The following is a 24,410-nucleotide window of genomic DNA, read 5'->3' on the forward strand; positions in this document are numbered from 1 at the left end:
CAGTTCAGGAAGCGAAGAGCAAACTAGGATCTACGGACAGTTCAGGAAGCGAAGAGCAAACTAGGATCTACCGACAGTTCAGGGAGTGAAGAACAAACTAGGATCTACAGACAGTTCAAGGAGCGAAGAGCAAACTAGGATCTACGGACAGCTCAGGGAGCGAAGAGCAAACTAGGACCTAGGGACAGTTCAGGGAGCGAAGAGCAAACTAGGATCTACGGACAGTTCAGGGAGCGTAGAGCAAACTAGGATCTACGGACAGTTCAAAAAGTGAAGAGCAAACTAGGATCTACGGACAGTTCAGGGAGCGAAGAGCAAACTAGGATCTACGGACAGTTCAAGGAGCGAAGAGCAAACTAGGATCTAAGGACAGTTCAAGGAGCGAAGAGCAAACTAGGATTTACGGACAGTTCAGGGAGCGAAGAGCAAACTAGGATCTACGGACAGTTCAAGGAGCAAAGAGCAAACTAGGATCTACGGACAGTTCAGGGAGCGAAGAGCAAACTAGGATCTACGGACAGTTCAGGGAGCGAAGAGCAAACTAGGATATACGGACAGTTCAGGGAGCGAAGAGCAAACTAGGATCTACGGACAGTTCAGGGAGCGAAGAGCAAACTAGGATCTACGGACAGTTCAGGGAGCGAAGAGCAAACTAGGATCTACGGACAGTTCAGGGAGCGAAGAGTAAACTAGGATCTACGGACAGTTCAAGGAGGGAAGAGCAAACTAGGATCTACGGACAGTTCAAGGAGCGAAGAGCAAACTAGGATCTACGGACAGTTCAAGGAGCGAAGAGCAAACTAGGATCTACGGACAGTTCAGGGAGCGAAGAGCAAACTAGGATCTAAGGACAGTTCAGGGAACAAAGAGGAAACTAGGATCTACGGACAGTTCAGGGAGTGAAGAGCAAACTAGGATCTACGGACAGTTCAGGGAGCGAAGAGCAAACTAGGATCTACGGACAGTTCAGGGAGCGAAGAGCAAACTAGGATCTACGGACAGTTCAGGGAGCGAAGAGCAAACTAGGATCTACGGACAGTTCAAGGAGCGAAGAGCAAACTAGGATCTACGGACAGTTCAAGGAGCGAAGAGCAAACTAGGATCTACGGACAGTTCAAGGAGCGAAGAGCAAACTAGGATCTACGGACAGTTCAAGGAGCGAAGAGCAAACTAGGATCTACGGACAGTTCAGGGAGCGAAGAGCAAACTAGGATCTAAGGACAGTTCAGGGAACGAAGAGGAAACTAGGATCTACGGACAGTTCAGGGAGCGAAGAGTAAACTAGGATCTACGGACAGTTCAGGGAGCGAAGAGCAAACTAGGATCTACAGAGAGTTCAAGGAGCGAAGAGCAAACTAGGATCTACAGAGAGTTTAAGGAGCGAAGAGCAAACTAGGATCTACGGACAGTTCAGGGAGCGAAGAGCAAACTAGGATCTACGGACAGTTCAAGGAGCGAAGAGCAAACTAGGATCTACGGACAGTTCAAGGAGCGAAGAGCAAACTAGGATCTACGGACAGTTCAAGGAGCGAAGAGCAAACTAGGATCTACGGACAGTTCAAGGAGCGAAGAGCAAACTAGGATCTAAGGACAGTTCAGGGAACGAAGAGGAAACTAGGATCTACGGACAGTTCAGGGAGCGAAGAGTAAACTAGGATCTACGGACAGTTCAAGGAGCGAAGAGCAAACTAGGATCTACAGAGAGTTTAAGGAGCGAAGAGCAAACTAGGATCTACGGACAGTTCAGGGAGCGAAGAGCAAACTAGGATCTACGGACAGTTCAAGGAGCGAAGAGCAAACTAGGATCTACGGACAGTTCAAGGAGCGAAGAGCAAACTAGGATCTACGGACAGTTCAAGGAGCGAAGAGCAAACTAGGATCTACGGACAGTTCAAGGAGCGAAGAGCAAACTAGGATCTAAGGACAGTTCAGGGAACGAAGAGGAAACTAGGATCTACGGACAGTTCAGGGAGCGAAGAGTAAACTAGGATCTACGGACAGTTCAGGAAGCGAAGAGCAAACTAGGATCTACAGAGAGTTCAAGGAGCGAAGAGCAAACTAGGATCTACAGAGAGTTTAAGGAGCGAAGAGCAAACTAGGATCTACGGACAGTTCAAGGAGCAAATATATCTGAGGGGTCTGTACACCCAACTCCTCGCCGTATAAACACACGGTTCTGCTCCATATACATACGGCTGTGCTCCGTACACATCGTACATACACCGCTCTGCTCCGTCGTACATAACACGGCTCTGCTGTGTACACCTAGTACACACAGCTCCGCTCCATACGCCTCATACACACACAGCTTTGTTCCGTACACCTGCGGCTTCGCTCCTTAGACCCACAGTTCCGCTCCGTACACCTCGTACACAGGTAGTTCTGCTCCATACACCCACAGCTCCACTCCGTACACCTCGTACACACGCAGCTCTGCTACATCCACCCTGTAAACCCCTCCTGACCCCACACAGAAACTTCCCCTCATCCAGCACCATGACAACCAGCACAGCAAAGTCCTGCATACACTGAGGCCCCTGATCATGTGACCCCTGACTCCTCCCCTTCTGTGACCTCATCACAGGTCCTATGCGCACAGAGCAGCCATATATGTGGAGTGCGGCTCTGCAGGTTAGTGATGGGCATTCTTGGTCTTCTGCCTCCTTTTCCCTCGTGTCCCTTCACTATAAAGCCTGGGCCTCATTATACAGCTGTACAGAGGTCTAGTGAAGGCTTTTTAGCCCTTTCCTCAGACTGTAGCTCCTGGGATCAGGCCCTCACTCCTGTCCCTTCACTATAAAGCCTGGACCTCATTATACAGCTGTACAGGGGTCTAGTGAAGGCTTTTTAGCCCTTTCCTCAGACTGTAGCTCCTGGGATCAGGCCCTCACTCCTGTCCCTTCACTATAAAGCCTGGGCCTCATTATACAGCTGTACAGGGGTCTAGTGAAGGCTTTTTAGCCCTTTCCTCAGACTGTAGCTCCTGGGATCAGGCCCTCACTCCTGTCCCTTCACTATAAAGCCTGGGCCTCATTATACAGCTGTACAGGGGTCTAGTGAAGGCTTTTTGGCCCTTTCCTCAGACTGTAGCTCCTGGGAACAGGCCCTCACTCCTGTCCCTTCACTATAAAGCCTGGGCCTCATTATACAGCTGTACAGGGGTCTAGTGAAGGCTTTTTGGCCCTTTCCTCAGACTGTAGCTCATGGGAACAGGCCCTCACTCCTGTCCCTTCACTATAAAGCCTGGGCCTCATTATACAGCTGTACAGGGGTCTAGTGAAGGCTTTTTGGCCCTTTCCTCAGACTGTAGCTCATGGGATCAGGCCCTCACTCCTGTCCCTTCACTATAAAGCCTGGGCCTCATTATACTGCTGTACAGGGGTCTAGTGAAGGCTTTTTAGCCCTTTCCTCAGACTCTAGCTCCTGGGATCAGGCCCTCACTCCTGTCCCTTCACTATAAAGCCTGGGCCTCATTATACAGCTGTACAGGGGTCTAGTGAAGGCTCTTTAGCCCTTTCCTCAGACTGTAGCTCCTGGGATCAGGCCCTCCCTCCAGTCCCTTCACTATAAAGCCTGGGCCTCATTATACAGCTGTACAGGGGTCTAGTGAAGGCTTTTTAGCCCTTTCCTCAGACTGTAGCTCCTGGGAGCAGGCCCTCACTCCTGTCCCTTCACTATAAAGCCTGGGCCTCATTATACTGCTGTACAGGGGTCTAGTGAAGGCTTTTTAGCCCTTTCCTCAGACTGTAACTCCTGGGAACAGGCCCTCACTCCTGTCCCTTCACTATAAAGCCTGGGCCTCATTATACTGCTGTACAGGGGTCTAGTGAAGGCTTTTTAGCCCTTTCCTCAGACTGTAGCTCCTGGGATCAGGCCCTCACTCCTGTCCCTTCACTATAAAGCCTGGGCCTCATTATACAGCTGTACAGGGGTCTAGTGAAGGCTCTTTAGCCCTTTCCTCAGACTGTAGCTCCTGGGATCAGGCCCTCCCTCCAGTCCCTTCACTATAAAGCCTTGGCCTCATTATACAGCTGTACAGGGGTCTAGTGAAGGCTTTTTAGTCCTTTCCTCAGACTGTAGCTCCTGGGATCAGGCCCTCACTCCTGTCCCTTCACTATAAAGCCTGGGCCTCATTATACGGCTGTACAGAGGTCTAGTGAAGGCTTTTTATCCCTTTCCTCAGACTGTAGCTCCTGGGATCAGGCCCTCCCTCCAGTCCCTTCACTATAAAGCCTGGGCCTCATTATACAGCTGTACAGGGGTCTAGTGAAGGCTTTTTAGCCCTTTCCTCAGACTGTAGCTCCTGGGATCAGGCCCTCACTCCTGTCCCTTCACTATAAAGCCTGGGCCTCATTATACAGCTGTACAGGGGTCTAGTGAAGGCTTTTTATCCCTTTCCTCAGACTGTAGCTCCTGGGATCAGGCCCTCCCTCCAGTCCCTTCACTATAAAGCCTGGGCCTCATTATACAGCTGTACAGGGGTCTAGTGAAGGCTTTTTAGCCCTTTCCTCAGACTGTAGCTCCTGGGATCAGGCCCTCACTCCTGTCTGTATTGTGACTTGTGTTATCCTCTAATATCTGATATTTGTCCATGTGGTTTCTACATTTGTCAGTGCGGTGACCTCAGAAGATTCTTATTCTTAAGGGTAGGTACACACGGTCAGTAATCGGCAGCTCTTTAGAAGCAGCACACGTCCGCTCTGTCCAAAGCGCTGCCGGCTTTTGAACGCAGGTGAATCCGCATGTGTTCATTGAACCAGACAGAATAATCACGTCCAATACATTGTACGGGTGATATTTATCTTACATAGTGACATAGTAATTAAGGTTGAAGGGAGACTTTAAGTCAATCTAGTTCACCCCATATCCTATCCTAACATTCCCTAACATGTTGATTGAGAGGAAGGCAAAAAAACCCATGTGGCAAACAGTAAGCTTCACATTGGGGAAAAAAATTCCTTCCCGACTCCACATACGGCAATCAGACTAGCTCCCTGGATCAACGCAATATTAAGGAAACTAGTGTATATACCCTGTAATATTATGCTTTAAAAGAAAGGCATCCAGTCCCTTCTTAAATTTTAGTAGGGAATCACTCATTACAACATCATACGGCAGAGAGTTCCATAATCTCACTGCTCTTACAGTAAAGAATCCGCATCTGTGAGTATGCTTAAACCTTCTTTCCTCCAGACGTAGAGGATACCTCCTTGTCCCCGTCACAGGTCTAAGAGTAAAAAGATCATTAGAAAGGTCTTTGTACTGTCCCCGCATATATTTATACATTGCAATAAGATCACCCCTAAGCCTTCGATTCTCCAAACTAAATAACCCCAAGTGTAATAACCTGTCTTGGTATTGCAGACCCCCTAGTTCCTTAATAACCTTGGTCGCTCTTCTCTGCTCCGCTCCAGTTCAGCTATGTCTTTCTTATACACCGGAGACAGAACTGTACACAGTATTCTAAGTGTGGTCACACTAGTGACTTATATAGAGGTAAAATTATGTTCTCCTCATGAGCATCTATGCCTCTTTTAATGCATCCCATTATTTTATTTGCCTTTGCAACAGCTGCCTGACACTGGCCACTAAGTGTGTGTTTGTAGTCCACCCATACACCCAGGTCTTTTTCAGTGATAGTTTTGCCCATTATTTTACAATTAAGCACATAATTATACATCTTGTTCGTTCTACCCAAGTGCATGACCTTACATTAAAGCTCATTTGCCATTTATCAGCCCAAGCTTCTAGTTTACATAAATCTTCCTGTAATAGTAAATTGTCCTCCTCTGTATTGATTACCCTGCAGAGTTTAGTGTCATCTGCAAATATTGCAATTCTACTCTCTATGCCCCCTACAAGGTCATTAATAAATATGTTAAAAAGTCACGTCTACACGAGATAAACAGACATGCTGCAGTCTGTAAAGAAGTGCCGCATGTCCGTCTCCGCAGATGATCCACGGATGCCGATGCACGCATAGTGGGTATGGGGTTTTTTTTAAATCCCAACATCCCAACCACTATGCTGTCACATCTGGACGCTGCGGATGTATGTAGCATCCGATCGGCAGCGTTTACTGACCGTGGGAACATACCCTAAAAGTAAATTCTTGGAGACATTTTCCACGCTCTAAGGGCTCATACTCACATGTGAGAAACTTGCATGAGTCTCGCACGTCAATACCCAGCACTGCCGCCGGCACTTCTGCAGCTGAACACTCTGATCCGAGTGCCGGCGGCAGTGCTGAGTATTGACGTGCGAGACTCGTGTGAGTATATCGCATGTGAGTATGAGCCCTTGCAAACTAAGTGACACCACACACATGCAGATTAACCCCTTCATGACCAGAGGTATTTTCGGTTTTGCATTTTCATTTTTCGCTCCCCTTCTTCCCAGAGCCATAACTTTTTTATTTTTTGGTCAAAATGGCCATGTTTTAACATATCGTGTACTGGAAAAAGCTAAAAAACAATCCAAGTGCGGTGAAATTGCAAAAAAAAGTGCAATCCCACAGTTTTTTGTTTTGTTTTTTTTTTTTTTTCTAGGTTCACTAAATGCTAAAACTGACCTGCCATTATGATTCTCCAGGTCATTACAAGTTCATGTCTACGTTCTTTTTTATCTAAGTGGTGAAAAAAAAAAAATGCGCCATTTTCTGATACCTGTAGCGTCTCCATTTTCCGTGATCTCGGTTTGGGTGGGGGGTTATTTTTTGTGTGCCGAACTAACGTTTTAAATGATACCATTTTGGTGCAGAGACGATCTTTTGATCGCCCGTTATTGCATTTTAATGTAATGTTGTGGTGACCAAATAAATGTAATTCTGGCGTTTTGACTTTTTTTTATCACTACGCCATTTAGCGATCAGGTTAATTCCTTTTTTTTGATCAGGCAATTCTGAACGCGGCAATTCCAAATATGTGTTTGTTTGATTTTATTTTTATTGTTTTGTTTCAAATGGGGCGACAGGGAGTCATTTGAACTTTTATATTTTTTTTTAGTGTTTTAAATATTTTTAAAACATTTTTTTTTCACTTTTGACCTGCTTCGATAGTCTCCATGGGAGACTAGAAGCTGTCACAACCTGATTGGCTCTGCTACATAGAGGCGATGAGCAGCTCACCTCTATATTACTCACTTACTATGAACACCGATCACCGGGTGGCGCTCACAGCAAGCCGGCACTGACAACCATAGAGGTCTCCTGGGGACCTCTGGTTATCGTGTCAACAAACCGGTGACCTACGATCACGTGAGGATGTTCATCGGTGGGCGGATTTCCGGCATGATTGCAGGAAACACATGTTAAAAGCCCCTGTCAGCATTTTACAGCGGCATTTAATGGGTTAATGGCCATGGGTGGATCGCTAATCCACCAGCGGCTATTCCAGGCACATGTCAGCTGTTCAAAACAGCTGATATGTGCCTGGAAAGATGTGGGCTCACCGCCGGACCCAGCATCAAAGGGAGGGAGTCTGACATTGGTGTAAATGTATGCCCGATGTCAGAAAGGGGTTACAAAAAAGGGGAATATACAGTGCCTTGCAAAATATTCGGCCCCCTGCGACTTTTTAACCTTTTTCCACATATCATGCTTCAAACATAAAGATACCAAATGTAAATTTTTGGTGAAGAATAAACAAGTGGGACACAATTGTGAAGTTGAACAAAATTTATTGGTTATTTTAAATTTTTGTGGAAAGGCAAAAACTGAAAAGTGGGGTGTGCAATATTATTCTGTCCCTTTAACTTAATACTTTGTTGCGCCACCTTTTGCTGCGATTACAGCTGCAAGTCGCTTGGGGTATGTCTCTGTCAGTTTTGTACATCGAGAGACTGAAATTCTTGCCCATTCTTCCTTGGCAAACAGCTCGAGCTCAGTGAGGTTTGATGGAGCTCGTTTGTGAACAGCAGTTTTCAGCTCTTTCCACAGACAGATTCTCGATTGGAATCAGGTCTGGACTTTGACTTGGCCATTCTAACACCACGATACGTTTATTTGTGAACCATTCCATTGTAGATTTTGCTTTATGTTTGGGATCATTGTCTTGTTGGAAGGCAAATCGCCGTCCCAGTCTCAGGTCTTTTGCAGACTCCAACAGGTTTTCTTCAAGAATGGTCCTGTATTTGACTTCATCCATCTTCCCATCAATTTTATCCATCTTCTCTGTCCCTGCTGAAGAAAAGCAGGCCCAAACCATGCTGCCACCACCATGTTTGACAGTGGGGATGGTGTGTTCAGGGTGATGAGCAGTGTTGCCTTTACGCCAAGCATATCATTTGGCATTGTTACCAAAAAGTTCGATTTTGGTTTCATCTGACCAGATCACCTTCTTCCACATGTTTGGTGTGTCTCCCAGGTGGCTTGTTGCAAACTTTAAATGACACTTTTTATGGATATCTATGAGAAATGGTTTTCTTCTTGCCACTCTTCCATAAAGGCCAGATTTGTGCAGTGTACGATTGATTGTTGTCCTATGGACAGAGTGTCCCACCTCAGCTGTAGATCTTTGCAGTTCATCCAGAGTGATCATGGGCCTCTTGGCTGCATCTCTGATCAGTCTTCTCCTTGCTTGAGATGAAAGTTTAGAGGGACGGCCAGGTCTTGGTAGATTTGCAGTGGTATGATACTCCTTCCATTTCAATATGATCGCTTGCACAGTGCTCCTTGGGATGTTTAAAGTTTTAGGAATCATTTTGTATCCAAATCCGGTTTTAAACTTCTCCACAACAGTATAACGGACCTGCCTGTTGCGTTCCTTGGTCTTCATGATGCTCTCTGTGCTTCAAACAGAACCCTGAGACTATCACAGAGCAGGTGCATTTATACGGAGAACTGATTACACACAGGTGGATTATATTTATCATCATTAGTCATTTAGGACAACATTGGATCATTCAGAGATCCACAATGAAATTCTGGAGTGAGTTTGCTGCACTGAAAGTAAAGGGGCCGAATAATATTGCACGCCCCACTTTTCAGTTTTTGACTTTCCAAATAAATTTAAAATAACCAATAAATTTCGTTCAACTTCACAATTGTGTCCCACTTGTTGTTGATTCTTCACCAAAAATTTACATTTGGTATCTTTATGTTTGAAGCATGATATGTGGGAAAAGGCTGAAAAGTTCCAGTGGGCTGAATACTTTCACAAGGCACTGTAAATGGGTTAATTGTATTGTCAGGAACAATACACAGAAGCTGAAAGCTAGGTAATCGGGACCTATTAACCCCTTAATGACTGGAGCTTTTTTCGGTTTTGCGTTTTTGCTTTTCGCTCCCCTTTTTTCCAGAGCCATACCTTTAATTTTCCGTCAATATGGCCATGTGAGGGCTTATTTTTTGCAGGATGAGTTGTACTTTTGAACAACATCATTGGTTGTAGGATGTCGTGTACTCGAAAATGATAAAAAAAAATTCCATGTGTGGTGAAGTTGCAAAAAAAAAGTGCAATCCCACAACTGTTTTTTGTTTGGCTTTTTTTGCTAGCTTCACTAAATGCTAAAACTGACCTGCCATTATGATTCTCCAGGTCATTATGACTTCATAGACACCAAACAATTTTTGGTAGACCCCTAGCGTCTCCATTTTTTGTGATCTTGGGTTGGTTGAGGGCTTATTTTTTGCACGTCGAGCTGACGTTTTTAATGATACCAATTTTGTGCAGATACGATCTCTTGATCGCCCGTTAGTGCATTTTAATGCAGTGTCACGGCTACCAACAAAAAAGCAATTCTGGCGTTTCGATTTTTTTCCTCGCTACACCGTTTAGCGATCGGGTTAATCCTTTTTTTATTGATAGATTGGGCGATTTTGAGCGCAGCGATGCCAAATATGTGTAGATTTGATTTTTTTTTATTGTTTTATTTTGAATGGGGCAAAAGGGGGGGTGACTTGACCTTTTTTGTTTTTTAATATTTTTAAAAACATTTTTCTTTAACTTTTGGCATGCTTCAATAGCCTCCATGGGAGGCTAAAAGCTGCCATAGCTCGATCGGCTCTGCTACTTAGGGTCGATGCTTAGATCGAGTCTTTGTATCAGAATTACTGCATTGCTATGAGCGCTGACCTCTGGTTGTTATGCTGACGAACTGATGGCCCCTGATCACATGACGGGGGTCAGCAGTTCATGTATTTTAAGCCTGATGGCCAGAAGCACACGTTAAATGCAGCTGTCAGAGATTGACAGTGGCTTTTAACTAGTTAATAGGCGCGGGTGGATCGCGATTCTACCCGCGCCCATTGCAGGCACATGTCAGCTGTTCAAAACAGCTGACATGTCCTGGCTTTGATGCGGGCTCACCGCCACAGCCCATATCAAAGCGGGGGGGATACTGCCATCGGACGTACTATACTGTCTGATGGCAGTAAGGGGTTAAGGACTTTCAGCTTTTGTGTATTATTCCTGATATTACAGTTAACCCATTTATCGTCCCCTTTTTAAAGCATTTTGTATATACTAACATACTTTTGAGTTAATTGCAGAAAAAGTTATTTTTTAGGGTCTTTTTCTAGTTGGTTCTCATTAATATTTGACCCCATTTTGCCTTATCAAAAAAAGTTTTGTCTTACAAGAGTGTAAGCAGGAGAGGCTGGGACTAGTACAGTCTAATTTGCATATTAAACAACACTAAAGACGACCCACTCACTATATTAAATGACAGAGCAGAGAGGAGACAGACACGTGAGCAATAGGGATACTGGCGACCTAGTGGTTACCCTACCTGGCTGTGATATGGCACCTCCATGCGATGTCGGCTTGCACTCGCTGACCTTAATAGACTCTGCAAAAATGAAGAAAGCACCACTGTGAAAAAAAACACTTATATGTGTCCGTAAAGAGCCATAATGATGGAAACACTAAATGGATGTAAATCTTATCTAGTAAGGTACTCAATTCACAAATATTTTGAATAGTGGGGATCAGGGGTATTGGTTGATAAGAGCAAGCCGTAATTGGGTCTAGTTTGTCACATAGACATATCACATACAAGGACACCTGGGATACTGACCCTGTTTTTTGGCCTGGTAGTATCCCTGCCTTGCCGCGGAGGTTGGGGGTTGCTGTGATCAGCACCAGCAGGGGACCATGATGAGAGTAGTGTCTGCTCCCGCAGTGTCCAACTGTAAAAATAAAATAAAAAAAAATCCATGTACTCACCTGTCCTAATCATCCTCCCTGTAATGGTCTTGACCGCTCATGCAGAGGAGTTGGGGAGAATGATGCCTGCAGCGAGCGGGCCCTGAACCTCAGTGAGTGGCAGGACACCGTTTGCTAAGCACAGCAGTGGTACGGGGCCCGCTCGCTGCAGGCGTCATTCTCCCCGGCTCCTCTGCATGATCGGTCGCATGGATTACAGTGGGGGACATTTAGGACAGGTGAGTATAAGGATTTTTTTTTTATTGTATCCTTATTTTTACAGGTGGAGACAGTGGGAGCAGACACTACTCTCATCATTATCCCCTGCTGGGGCTGGGAAACAGGCCTGGATTGCTAATCTGCCCTGCTGGGCATTTGCCTGGAGGGCTGCGGTGTGCCACCTCTTAGGGGGCCACCAGGCTGTTTTCCGGCTCCCGGCCCCTTTAATTTTTCAGGCACCTGGTGGTGCGGCATCACGGAGGGGGGCGGGATGCATAGCTTGCACATGTGGCTGCAGCAATGTCCAGGTTCCGCAATGAGCACGCAGTGGTGAGGGGGCAGCTCCAGTACCTGGCACACAACTAAGAAGAGGAGGAGGGTGCGTTACTTATATAATGATAATTATGCAAATTGTCTCTTCAGAGAGGAAGATTACTAGAACTCTAGTGCCACCTATTGGAGGTAGCAATCCTAAATATCCGTCAGACACCTTATATAATGATCGCACGCAGCATCCTCCTCTTCTGTGTGCAGATCTGTCTCTGATGTCCGATCAGCCAGGACCAGGAGGGGCGTCAGCGTGCGGAGCAGCAGCACAGGACAGCAAGACTTGGTGAGATAACTGCCCTGTGTGCACACTGCCCTGCACACTCCAGGTAACATCTCCAGCTGCCTGTCTCAGCTTTTGCTGTGCTGAAATAAGTAGCGAGGGTTGCGATATGTGACAAATTAAACATGGTAGGTTAGAGTATGTGTGTTTTCCTGTGCGTGTGAGCGTGCATGAGTGTTTTTCTATGTGTGTGAGCGTACATGTGTGTTTTCCCATGTGTGTGAGCGTACATGTGTGTTTTCCCATGCGTGTGAGTGTGCATGTGTTTTGCTATGTGTTTGAGCGTGCATGTGTGTTTCCTATTTGTGTATGAGCGTGCATGTGTGTGAATTTTCCAATGTGTGCATGTGTTTTGCTATGTGTATGAGCGTGCATGTGTATTTCCGTGTGTGTGTGTGAGCGTGCATGTGTGCGTATCTGCAAATATCGATATTTTACTGTGTAAACCTTCTACCAGATCGTTAATAAATATGTTGAAGAGAATAGGTCCCAACACCGACCCCTGCGGTCCCCACTGGTCACAGCGACCCAGTTAGAGAATATACCATTTATAACCACCCTCTGATTTCTATCACTAAGCCAGTTACTTACCCATTTACACACATGTAAATACATAATTAAAGTGCCCCTGTCAGCAGGATTGTGCACAGTAACTACAGACATTGTCAGGTCGGCGCCGTTATACTGATTACAATCATACCTGGTGATGAAATCCGTCTTGTGGTTATTGTGTAATCTCAATTTTTTTCACCCCAATAAAATAAAATAAAAACACACAAGCCCACCAACATTTTTTATTTTCCCACTGCCAAAGTCAAAGTTACAACTCTTAGAAGAAGGGGAGGGAAAAATGAAAGAGCAGAAATAATAAAAAAGGTAGCATTCCATGATTGCACATGTAAGGGGTTATAGAGGCCGTGTGTGTGAGTCAGTGCTGCTGACTTCTTATACTATTATTTTACACATACCGGGATCTGTGGGTGGAGGTTGGTGCTGGAGGCTCCATTATTCTCTATGTGGAGTGCGGCTCTGCGGGTGGAGGTCGGTGCTGGAGGCTCCGTTATTCTCTATGTGGAGTGCGGCTCTGCGGGTGGAGGTCGGTGCCGGAGCCTCCGTTATTCTCTATGTGGAGTGTGGCTCTGCGGGTGGAGGTCGGTGCCGGAGGCTCCGTTATTCTCTATGTGGAGTGTGGCTCTGCGGGTGGAGGTCAGTGCTGGAGGCTCCATTCTCTATGTGGAGTGCGGCTCTGCGGGTGGAGGTCGGTGCCGGAGGCTCCGTTATTCTCTATGTGGAGTGTGGCTCTGCGGGTGGAGGTCGGTGCTGGAGGCTCAATTATTCTCTATGTGGAGTGCGGCTCTGCGGGTGGAGGTCGGTGCTGGAGACCCCATTATTCTCTATGTGGAGTGCGGCTCTGCGGGTGGAGGTCAGTGCTGGAGGCTCCATTATTCTCTATGTGGAGTGCGGCTCTGCGGGTGGAGGTCGGTGCCGGAGGCTCCGTTATTCTCTATGTGGAGTGTGGCTCTGCGGGTGGAGGTCGGTGCTGGAGGCTCCATTATTCTCTATGTGAAGTGCGGCTCTGCGGGTGGAGGTCGGTGCCGGAGGCTCCATTATTCTCTATGTGGAGTGTGGCTCTGCGGGTGGAGGTCGGTGCTGGAGGCTCCATTATTCTCTATGTGGAGTGTGGCTCTGCGGGTGGAGGTCGGTGCTGGAGGCTCCATTATTCTCTATGTGGAGTGCGGCTCTGCGGGTGGAGGTAGGTGCTGGAGGCTCCATTATTCTCTATGTGGAGTGCGGCTCTGAGGGTGGAGGTCGGTGCTGGAGACTCCATTCTCTATGTGGAGTGCGGCTCTGCGGGTGGAGGTCGGTGCCGGAGGCTCCATTATTCTCTATGTGGAGTGCGGCTCTGCGGGTGGAGGTAGGTGCTGGAGGCTCCATTATTCTCTATGTGGAGTGCGGCTCTGCGGGTGGAGGTCAGTGCCGGAGGCTCCATTATTCTCTATGTGGAGTGTGACTCTGCGGGTGGAGGTCGGTGCTGGAGGCTCCATTATTCTCTATGTGGAGTGTGGCTCTGTGGGTGGAGGTAGGTGCTGGAGGCTCCATTATTCTCTATGTGCAGTGTGACTCTGCGGGTGGAGGTCGATGCTGGAGGCTCCATTATTCTCTATGTGGAGTGCGGCTCTGCGGGTGGAGGTCGGTGCTGGAGGCTCTATTATTCTCTATGTGGAGTGCGGCTCTGCGGGTGGAGGTCGGTGCTGGAGGCTCCATTATTCTCTATGTGGAGTGCGACTCTGCGGGTGGAGGTCGGTGCCGGAGGCTCCATTATTCTCTATGTGGAGTGCGGCTCTGCGGGTGGAGGTAGGTGCCGGAGGCTCCATTATTCTCTATGTGGAGTGCGGCTCTGCGGGTGGAGGTCGGTGCCGGAGGCTCCATTATTCTCTATGTGGAGTGCGGCTCTGCGGGTGGAGGTCGGTGCCGGAGGCTCCATTATTCTCTATGTGGAGTGCGGCTCTGCGGGTGGAGGTCGGTGCTGGAGGCTCCATTATTCTCTATGTGGAGTGCGGGTGGAGGTAGGTGCTGGAGGCTCCGTTATTCTCTCTGTGTAGTGCGGCTCTACGGGTGGAGGTAGGTGCTGGAGGCTCCATTATTCTCTATGTGGAGTGCGGGTGGAGGTTGGTGCTGGAGGCTCCATTATTCTCTATGTGGTGTGCGGCTCTGCGGGTGGAGGTCGGTGCTGGAGGCTCCATTATTCTCTATGTGGAGTGCGGCTCTGCGGGTGGAGGTAGGTGCCGGAGGCTCCATTATTCTCAATGTGGAGTGCGGCTCTGCGGGTGGAGGTCGGTGCCGGAGGCTCCTTTATTCTCTATGTGCAATACGGCTCTGTGGGTGGAGATCGGTGCCGGAGGCTCCATTATTCTCTATGTGGAGTGCGGGTGGAGGTAGGTGCTGGAGGCGCCGTTATTCTCTCTGTGTAGTGCGGCTCTGAGGGTGGAGGTCGGTGCTGGAGGCTCCATTATTCTCTATGTGGAGTGCGGCTCTGCGGGTGGAGGTCGGTGCCGGAGGCTCCTTTATTCTCTTTGTGCAATACGGCTCTGTGGGTGGAGATCGGTGCCGGAGGCTCCATTATTCTCTATGTGGAGTGCGGGTGGAGGTAGGTGCTGGAGGCGCCGTTATTCTCTCTGTGTAGTGCGGCTCTGAGGGTGGAGGTCGGTGCTGGAGGCTCCATTATTCTCTATGTGGAGTGCGGCTCTGCGGGTGGAGGTCGGTGCTGGAGGCTCCATTATTCTCTATGTGGAGTGCGGCTCTGCGGGTGGAGGTCGGTGCTGGAGGCTCCATTATTCTCTATGTGGCGTGCGGTTCTGCAGGTGGAGGCTCCACACCAGGACTGTAGCAGGTAAAGACCCCAATATCCACAGGTGTCCCTTCTAATTGGGGGGGAAACTATCACCTCTAATAATCCTCGGACAGTTCTGACAAACTCAGAAAAGTGCCCCTTTATGTAGGTGACAGAAAGTCTGTTTAGTCACTTTAGCTTCATAGTATCAGCTCTAATCCAATGGTGAGAGAGCGATTTACCCTGAAGAGTCAGCGATTGTGGGGTTGGTATGGAAATGTTATATTTAGGGGGTTTTGTGTTGTCTCCTTTTAAGAATCACAATGGTTTTGTTCCTTTTCTGCTGATAGATACAAACGACTCAACTATGAAAGACGGGAACCAAGGAAACATGTATTACTCTCCTAATATGGGGCCTCCACACAGTATAGTGTTCCCACAGTATTGTCGGGAAACATTCACATAGACCAGTGTTTCCCAAACTCCAGTCCTCGCGGCCCCCACGGGTCATGTTTTCAGGATTTCCATAGTGTTGCACAGGAGAGAGAATTCCTGATGCAATGATGATACTTCCACCATCTGTGCAATTCTATGGAAATCCTGAAAACATGACCCGTGGGGGCCGCGAGGACTGGAGTTTGGGAAACACTGACATAGATGGCCGGTGGTGGAGTCAGTGACGGTCTCCGGCCAAATATGTTTCTAGAGCCGTAGTAGAAGATAAAGATGTCGTCCTTGTAGGAGGAGGAGTCCCTGCTGTGTATCCGGGCCGGAACCAAGGGGGCCGTCACCAAGGTTTCTAGGGAGACTGTTTCCAGGGGGACACAATTGGGTGGCGGACCGCAGAGACTTCTAGAAAGGTTGGGGGAGGAGCTACTATAAAAGGGGCTGAGGACGCCAGCAGGAGTCAGTCGACGCAGCAGGAGAGGAGAAGAGAGGAAGCTAGAGGGCGCCAGAGCGAGAACCAGAGCAAGGAGAGCAGAACAGCGACGGGAGAGACTGAAGGGAGACTCACCACTAACAGAAGGGAGACGGCACCGAGCCGTCCAACAGAGAGACACCACCCGGCTCCGCCCCGCGGCTCGACCGCACCTGTCCGCGGCAGCCGACGCCTGACTCCACCCCGCGGGTGCGGCCCAACCGCTCCTATCCGCAGCAGCCGACGCTCGATTCCACCCCGTGGGTGCGGCCCGACCACTCCCGCCCATGTCAGCCGACGCCCGACTCCATCTGCGGGTGCGGCACGTCCGCTTCTGCCCGCGGTGGCCGCCGCCCGACTCCAGCCCGCGGGTGCGTCCCGACCACTCCCGCCTGCGGCAGCCGATGCCCAACTCCACCCCGCGGGTGCGGCCCATCCGCTGCCGCCCGCGACTGACTCCGCTCCACTCCAGCCCGCAGTTGCGGCCTGTCTGCTGCCACCTGAGGCCCCAACAGCTCGGCTCTGGCCCGCGGCTGCGGCCTACGCCGTCCGGACCCCGGGCAACGCTGTTAACTTGTTTGGTTGCGCGAGATAGCCCCTATAGGTATATATATATGTTACATCTTAAAGTTCCTCCGGTCTCCCGCCTCGTCACTGCATCCCACGTACCCGCGATTACTACATTCTCATCATGAAGTAGTTATTTCTCCTGTCACGTGTAATGAATATCTCCTGCAGGATTGCTAATGCCGATTCCAGTGTCGGTAAATGAGACAAGAATTAGCGTTATGGAAGATGAGTCTATGAGAAACGTATTCAGCTGCCGACTCTGAGGAAGAAACTGCTTGTTGTCTGTGGCCTAAAATATATAGGTTTTATTAGTAGATGTAAATGTGGCGCCCCTGAGGCTCAGTCACCACAGAGGTACTGCACCTCCTCCTGAGGTGTGGTGCCCCACCATCCAGGTAAGGTGGAGGCTCCTGACCACACTCCAACACCTGCACCCCACACCACAAACTAGTGTAGCAAAGCACCTTTGGCGGCTCCCTGCTTGGAGTATAGCATAGCACCCCTTGGAGGCTCCCTGCTTGGAACACGAAACGTGCTGGGAGGTGGGTGGAGTTTAGTTCACATAAAAGAGCGGGAAGAGTTGAGTCAGTCAGTCATTTCACAGAGAGGAGAGTTGTTGTTCAGTTGGAGAGAGAAGAAGATCCCCAGAGAGAAGGATAGATGGATGGAAGTGCTGCAGCAGATCCCAGTGACGTGGGTCTGCTGGCACGGGAAAGGAAGAGAGAGAGAGCGACATGGACTGAAAGCCTGATTTTCCATAGAAAGAAAGATTAGTACGGAACGTGAGGAGTAAAAGAGAACAGAGGACGTGGGTTAGAAAAGAACCCTTCCTAGAAGTTCTAAGCGCAAGGCCGGGGCCCGGTCCCCGATGTTGTATGGATACTAATGGTCCTGCAGCAGACATTGGAGGAATAGAAGTAGTGACCACTTTATTCCCACACAAGACTTGGGGGCACAACAGCAACTGGATAGTGAGCCGGGACTTAGTAGCAAGGAGTCCCCGAAGCAGGCCACAGCTGTCTGCCGTACAAGTAGAGTTCATGAGAACATCGGACAGGAGGAACTCCAGTGTAACTCAGTACTAGGATTACTTCATTTCAAGGCGCTATAAGAGGAGACGTTTAGAAAGGCACATGTTGGCGGAGTGTTGGAAAGGAGTATTCCATCTGGCCTGGAGGTTGACTGAGTCCCTAACCCAGAGGACATGGCACGGAAGCAGGCACCTGTTTGTACAACAGACTGTGAGTAAAGCTTTGGAACTCCATGCCCTGGTGTCCTCCACTCATTCCTGCGCCACACACCTGGCACCACTACATCCCTGTGCCTACACTGCACCATTCCTGCAATGCTTCTCTACACTGCCCTGAGACTACAGCTTCACCTGTGGGGAGCTATAACATCTTTGCTGCGCCATACTATCAGTCCCAGAGGATCTGCATGCAGCGTCGGCTTAACACCTCCCTTGCCGAACACCACAGGTGGCGTCACGAATCACTTATAAACTTTATTTCCAACTCACCCCCCTTTTACATGGGCGCCCAGGGCCACGGACCGGGTCACCGCTGCTGTGACAATCCCATCTGAGAGACCGGCCCGGTACCGAGTACCCCACAGTCCTGGGAGGGCGACCCATACTTGGCGTCACGAACAGGATGACGAGACCCGATGCCATCGGGTTCTGTGTGCCTAGGACTCAAATCTTTTGAAAATGTGCAGAAGACCCAATTTAATAGACTATAAAATGAACGCTAAAAATGGCTGCTGGCGCGGTGAAGACTGGCGTGACAACATGGGTGGTCCTAAGAAAAGACCGCGAACTGTCCTGGGCTTCCCCTGTCTGAACTTTTATGCGACAGCAACATGGCCCACCCCTCAAGGGGTTCGTATACTGGCCTGGTATGGAGGAGTAGGAAGAAGACCCCGCCCCCAGAAGGAGGCGCGGAAGCCACTGACGGGAAAAGAGCCGAGGCGGGAAGAACGCCAAAACGCCATATTGGAAGGAGAAGGGAGGAGGCCTGCGGAGCGCGAGGAGGTTGAGCTGAACCTCCCCGGCGCAATGGCTGAAGTCTCCGACCCGGCTTCCAGGATGAACTGTCAACAGCTGGAGGAGGAGATTGCCCGGTTGACTCACGAACTGCGGCTGAAGCAGGAGGCGCTCTGGAGGAAGAAGTGGCAGTCCTCCCTGGAGGGGCCTACACCCGCGGTACCCCAGTTACTGGTACCCGCCATCGCTGCACCGGATCTTCCCTAGGCAAACGCTGTAGAGCCTGCGACCGCTGCAATACCACCGGCAGCATCCCCTGCGATCTCTCGTTACCACCGCCGCTGTGTGAAGCATTGGGAGCTGAAGCGGAGGAAGAGGAGCTCCCGCCTGGACCTAGCGCGGCCGCGCAGGTCCCACCGGAGACCCTCGCAGACCCGGAGCCGCCATCTGCTCCACCACCGCCGGCATCTGGACCCGCTACCCCTGTGGATACCCCTACAGCGGCCCACCGTCTCAGGCCTGCACCGGAACCGCAACACCGCCGGGAAGCACCAGGTATGCCCGTCAGCCTTAAGTTAGGGAAGCCACTGGGTGCCCGCCGGCTACAGCGGCCGGACAGGTGGTGCTGGACTTGGTTTGGGACCGGGATATCAGTCCCCGGGGGGAAACACCTGAACCCCTGACAGTAGTGCCGCGGTCCACAGTGGGCAGGGGCCGATCCTGGGAAGAGAAGGAGGAAACGAGGGCCCGATTACAGGAGACCCTCCGCCAGCTGGCAGCCGAGCAGCGGGAGAGAGAACAGCGGAGGTTGGCTGTGCTGGGCCCTGATCTGGACCGCAAGGAGAAAGCCTGTGCTGGTCACTATGGGTCCTGGGACTCGGCAGGATGGGGCCAGGTCCTTAATGTGAACCACGGGCGGGGATTCGGTTTCATCGCAGACCCTACATGGATCTCCGACCTGTTCTTTAGCCGGAGAGATGTGGAGTCTCATCTCCGGAAAGGACACCCTGCTCGAGACCTACAACCGGGGGAATATGTGACCTTCACACTGCATGAAGGGCTCCGTGGCTGGTACACTTTAAACGTCCGCCGGATACCAGAGGATTTCCTCGCCACCTTTAAGAAGGAAAGGGCCTGCACTTCCCCGGTACCTCCCACCGTGATCACCAAAACTGTGTTGGTACCCACGCCCGTAAACCAAGCTACGTCTGTACCAATCCAGCGTCCCTTGGTACAAATCACTACCCCAGCTGTACCTCAGGCAGCAGCTGTTTCCAGAATTTCTACTGAAGATCAGCGATTCCTCAACCCATCTGGACACCAGAGCATCTCCCCTGGAAGCAGCCCAAGCAACCAGCTTCCGGAACCCCAGGAGGGGATAACTAGCCCTAATGTTGATTTAAACTAACTTTTGTTACCCAGGAGGGTATTTTCACCTTTGCTCTTGTTTTCTATTTTTAGTTATCATGTTGTTTTCTTGTTTTCTTCCCAGTTGATGCCCAGTTTGGTTGGCAGTCTTTACACTTGAACTGTGGAGATCATGGACGCTGAGTGTTCCAGAACTGCTAATGTACATAGTTTGCACCTCATTAGGTGCTTACTCTTGGTTTTACATAGGAACCTGCCCTTGGAACAAGGACTACCTCGTTTATAGGGACATTTCCAGACAAGATGGCCGGTCCAATGTCTACTCTTTGCACTTATTGATAATGCTTAGTATTTTTGAACAAGAATCTAGAAAGTGATAGTGTGAAGTGAAAGTATTAATGACAGATTTCATAGTGTTTAATTGAGAAAGAAATACAGTGAATGTTTTTCAATGTTTGAATAAAGATGTGAGAATTGAATGAAAATATGCAGATGATGAATCAGGCAATAACGGTTGTCACTCCTAAGACAAAAGGAAAAGAAGAGAGTAGAAAATTTGAAAGATAACAGAAAAGAAATGTGTTACTAAAGCTGATAGTGAATTTGCTTCCATAGCACTTTAAATTAGGTAGCATAACTTTAAATACAGATAGACAGTTAAATTGTTTGTAACGTTCAAGAAACAGTGCCTCCCACATTGGGAAGTTTAGTATAAGACATGTTCATTATGCAATATAGAAAAATTTGTATGTTCCTGTATTGTCATCTTTGTTTCCTTGCAGCCCGTGGACGTGCTGTGTTTAACGGGGGGGTATGTGGCGCCCCTGAGGCTCAGTCGCCACAGAGGTACTGCACCTCCTCCTGAGGTGTGGTGCCCCACCATCCAGGTAAGGTGGAGGCTCCTGACCACACTCCAACACCTGCACCCCACACCACAAAGTAGTGTAGCAAAGTACCTTCGGCGGCTCCCTGCTTGGAGCATAGCACCCCTTGGTGGCTCCCTGCTTGGAACACGAAATGTGCTGGGAGGTGGGTGGAGTTTAGTTCACATAAAAGAGCGGGAAGAGTTGAGTTAGTCAGTCAGTCATTTCACAGAGAGGAGAGTTGTTGTTCAGTTGGAGAGAGAAGAAGATCCCCAGAGAGAGGGATAGATGGATGGAAGTGCTGCAGCAGATCCCAGTCACCTGGGTCTGCTGGCACAGGAAAGGAAGAGAGAGAGAGCGACATGGACTGAAAGCCTGATTTTCTATAGAAAGAAAGATTAGTATGGAACGTGAGGAGTAAAAGAGAACAGAGGACGTGGGTTAGAAGAGAGCCCTTCCTAGAAGTTCTAAGCGCAAGGCCGGGGCCCGGTCCCCGAGGTTGTATGGATACTAATGGTCCTGCAGCAGACACCGGAGGAATAGAAGTAGTGACCACTTTATTCCCACACAAGACTTGGGGGCACAACAGCAACTGCTTAGTGAGCCGGGACTTAGTAGCAAGGAGTCCCCGAAGCAGGCTACAGCTGTCTGTCGTACAAGTAGAGTTCATAAAAACATCGGACAGGAGGAACTCCAGTGTAACTCAGTACTAGGAGTACTTCATTTCAAGGCGCTATAAGAGGAGACGTTTAGAAAGGCACATGTTGGCGGAGTGTTGGAAAGGAGTATTCCATCTGGCCTGGAGGTTGACTGAGTCCCTAACCCGGAGGACACGGCACGGAAGCAGGCACCTGTTTGTACAACAGACTGTGAGTAAAGCTTTGGAACTCCATGCCCTGGTGTCCTCCACTCATTCCTGCGCCACACACCTGGCACCACTACATCCCTGTGCCTACACTGCACCATTACTGCACCGCTTCTCTACACTGCCCTGAGACTACAGCTTCACCTGTGGGGAGCTATAACATCTTTGCAGCGCCATACCATCAGTCCCAGAGGATCTGCATGCAACGTCGGCTGAACACATCCCTTGCCGAACACCACAGGTGGCATCACGAATCACTTATAAACTTTATTCCCAACTCACCCCCCTTTTACATGGGAACCCAGGGCCACAGACCGGGTCACCGCTGCTGTGACAATCCCCTCTGAGAGACCGGCCCGGTACCGAGTACCCCACAGCCCTGGGAGGGCGACCCATAAACAAGAAAACTAAATACTGTAAAATAATAAATCTCCTCATATGTTTCCCTTATTATCTCCAGTAATTGTATTATTACACAGGAGTTTTATGATGTTACATCGGCTCATCTTCTCATTCAGGTCTCTACAATATCAGATCCTCTCAGTGAAGATCTTCTATATAAGAGAATTTTCCTGATTTACCGATTAAGAATGGATATGGACAGAGACAAGATGGCAGAGAGGATATTACACCTCACCCTAGAGATCCTCTTCCGGCTTACTGGAGAGGTGAGAGATTCTGATGACGTCACATTACATCATTCTTATCTATGGGAATAACAGATAGACAGAACTGGAGAGGTGAGGACTCTGGAAATGTCTGTGGTGAGATTTATTAATGTGTATCTCCATAACCAGGATTACACAGTAATGAAGAAGACCTCTAGTGAGCGCTGTCAAGACCCTCTGTCTGAGGGATGGGGAAGACCCCTGAGCCCAATCACAAGGCCTACACCTCACCCCATGATACATGAGGACATTGATCACCAGAAGATCCTAGAAATCACCTTCAAGATGATTGAGCTGTTGACTGGAGAGGTGACACTGCTGGGAATGCTGGGACATTATACAGTAATGCTATTAAGGTATCAGGGGGGATGACTTTATCATTATATGTGTCAGGTTCCTATAAGGAGTCAGGATGTTGCCGTCTATTTCTCCATGGAGGAGTGGGATTATTTAGAAGGACACAAAGATGTGTACAAGCATGTCATGATGGAGGTTCCCCAGCGGATCATACGCCACCAGCTACGAATTTCTCTCTCCAACACCTCCTCTCCAGACCGGAACCACTTGGCACAAAACACAAGCTATAATCGGCGACGCCCACTGGCCAGCACGACTACTTAAAGACCGTGGGCGTGACCAAACATCCCACCTGATTTCCAGCTAGATTAACCCCAGATAACCTGAGTAAAATCAAGCCGGCGCCACTGAGGCTATAGTGGACGGAGATGGAACTACCGCTGCCTGCCAGACGCTGTGGTGTGAATAGCGTCCGACATGACAGTACCCCTTCTTCTACGAGGGACCCCAGGGCCCTCAAGACTCATAGGACCCGGCTTGTCCGGATGACGGTGGTGAAAGGAACTGACCAGCCGATCCGCATGTATGTCCGAGGCTGGTACCCAAGACCTCTCCTCCGGACCATACCCCCGCCAGTGTGCCAAATACTGAAGAGAACGGCGTAGTACTCGAGAGTCCACCACCTTGGAGACTTCAAACTCTAAATCGCCATCCACCATGACTGGAGGTGGCATCGGCGTCGTGTCCACAGAGCCTACCACCTTTTTCAATAAGGACCTGTGAAACACGTTGTGTATCCTGTATACCGCAGGAAGTTCCAACCGATAAGCAACTGGGTTAATGATGGCAGCAATCTTAAAAGGGCCAATAAACCTTGGACCCAACTTCAATGATGGAATTTTGAGTTTTATGTTTTTAGTAGCCAACCATACCCAATCACCCACACCCAGGTCCGGACCTGGCACGCGTCTAGTGTCAGCCACACGTTTGTACCTTGCACTCATTCTCAGAAATCGCTGTTTCACACTCCTCCAGACCGATGATAGTTGAATTCCTAACTGGTCCTCCTCTGGGACGCCCCCAGAGCCCCCCTGACGCAAGGTACAAAATTGAGGATGGTGCCCATAAACACAAAAGAACGGAGACTCTCCCGATGATTCTTGGCGGTGATTATTTAATGCGAACTCGGCCAAGGGAAGGAACGTTGACCACTCCTCTTGGTTGTCAGACACAAAGCATCGCAAATACTGCTCCAGATTTTGGTTCATGCGCTCAATTTGACCATTTGACTGCGGATGAAACGCCGACGAATGAGACAACTTGATCCCCAATCGTGAGCAAAAAGCTTTCCAAAACTTCGCCACAAACTGGGTACCCCTATCAGACACTATGTCCGACGGAACTCCGTGCAGTCTGACCACCTCCTGCACAAAGACCTGAGGCAACGTCTTTGCGTTGGGCAAGGAAGGCAACGACACAAAATGCGCCATCTTTGAAAACCGATCCACCACCACCAGGATGACCGTGTTCCCCGCCGAGGCAGGCAAGTCCGTGATAAAGTCCATGGAGATT

General features: G+C 49.3%; 1 long non-coding RNA gene and 1 pseudogene across 1 annotated transcript; both read left to right on the forward strand.

Moving 5' to 3' along the window:
• LOC141072976 (uncharacterized) overlaps positions 1-24,410 on the forward strand; it is an 84,341-nt pseudogene that overhangs the window by 49,863 nt on the left and 10,068 nt on the right.
• On the forward strand, positions 4,633-22,798 carry LOC141073014 (uncharacterized). Its single transcript, XR_012226933.1, has 3 exons — positions 4,633-4,732; positions 22,408-22,541; positions 22,671-22,798. It is a non-coding gene; the product is annotated as an uncharacterized lncRNA (long non-coding RNA).

The sequence above is a fragment of the Dendrobates tinctorius genome, unplaced genomic scaffold (genome assembly GCF_039654945.1).
Source record: "Dendrobates tinctorius isolate UK_male_01 unplaced genomic scaffold, ASM3965494v1 ptg000294l, whole genome shotgun sequence".
Taxonomy (NCBI): domain Eukaryota; kingdom Metazoa; phylum Chordata; class Amphibia; order Anura; family Dendrobatidae; genus Dendrobates; species Dendrobates tinctorius.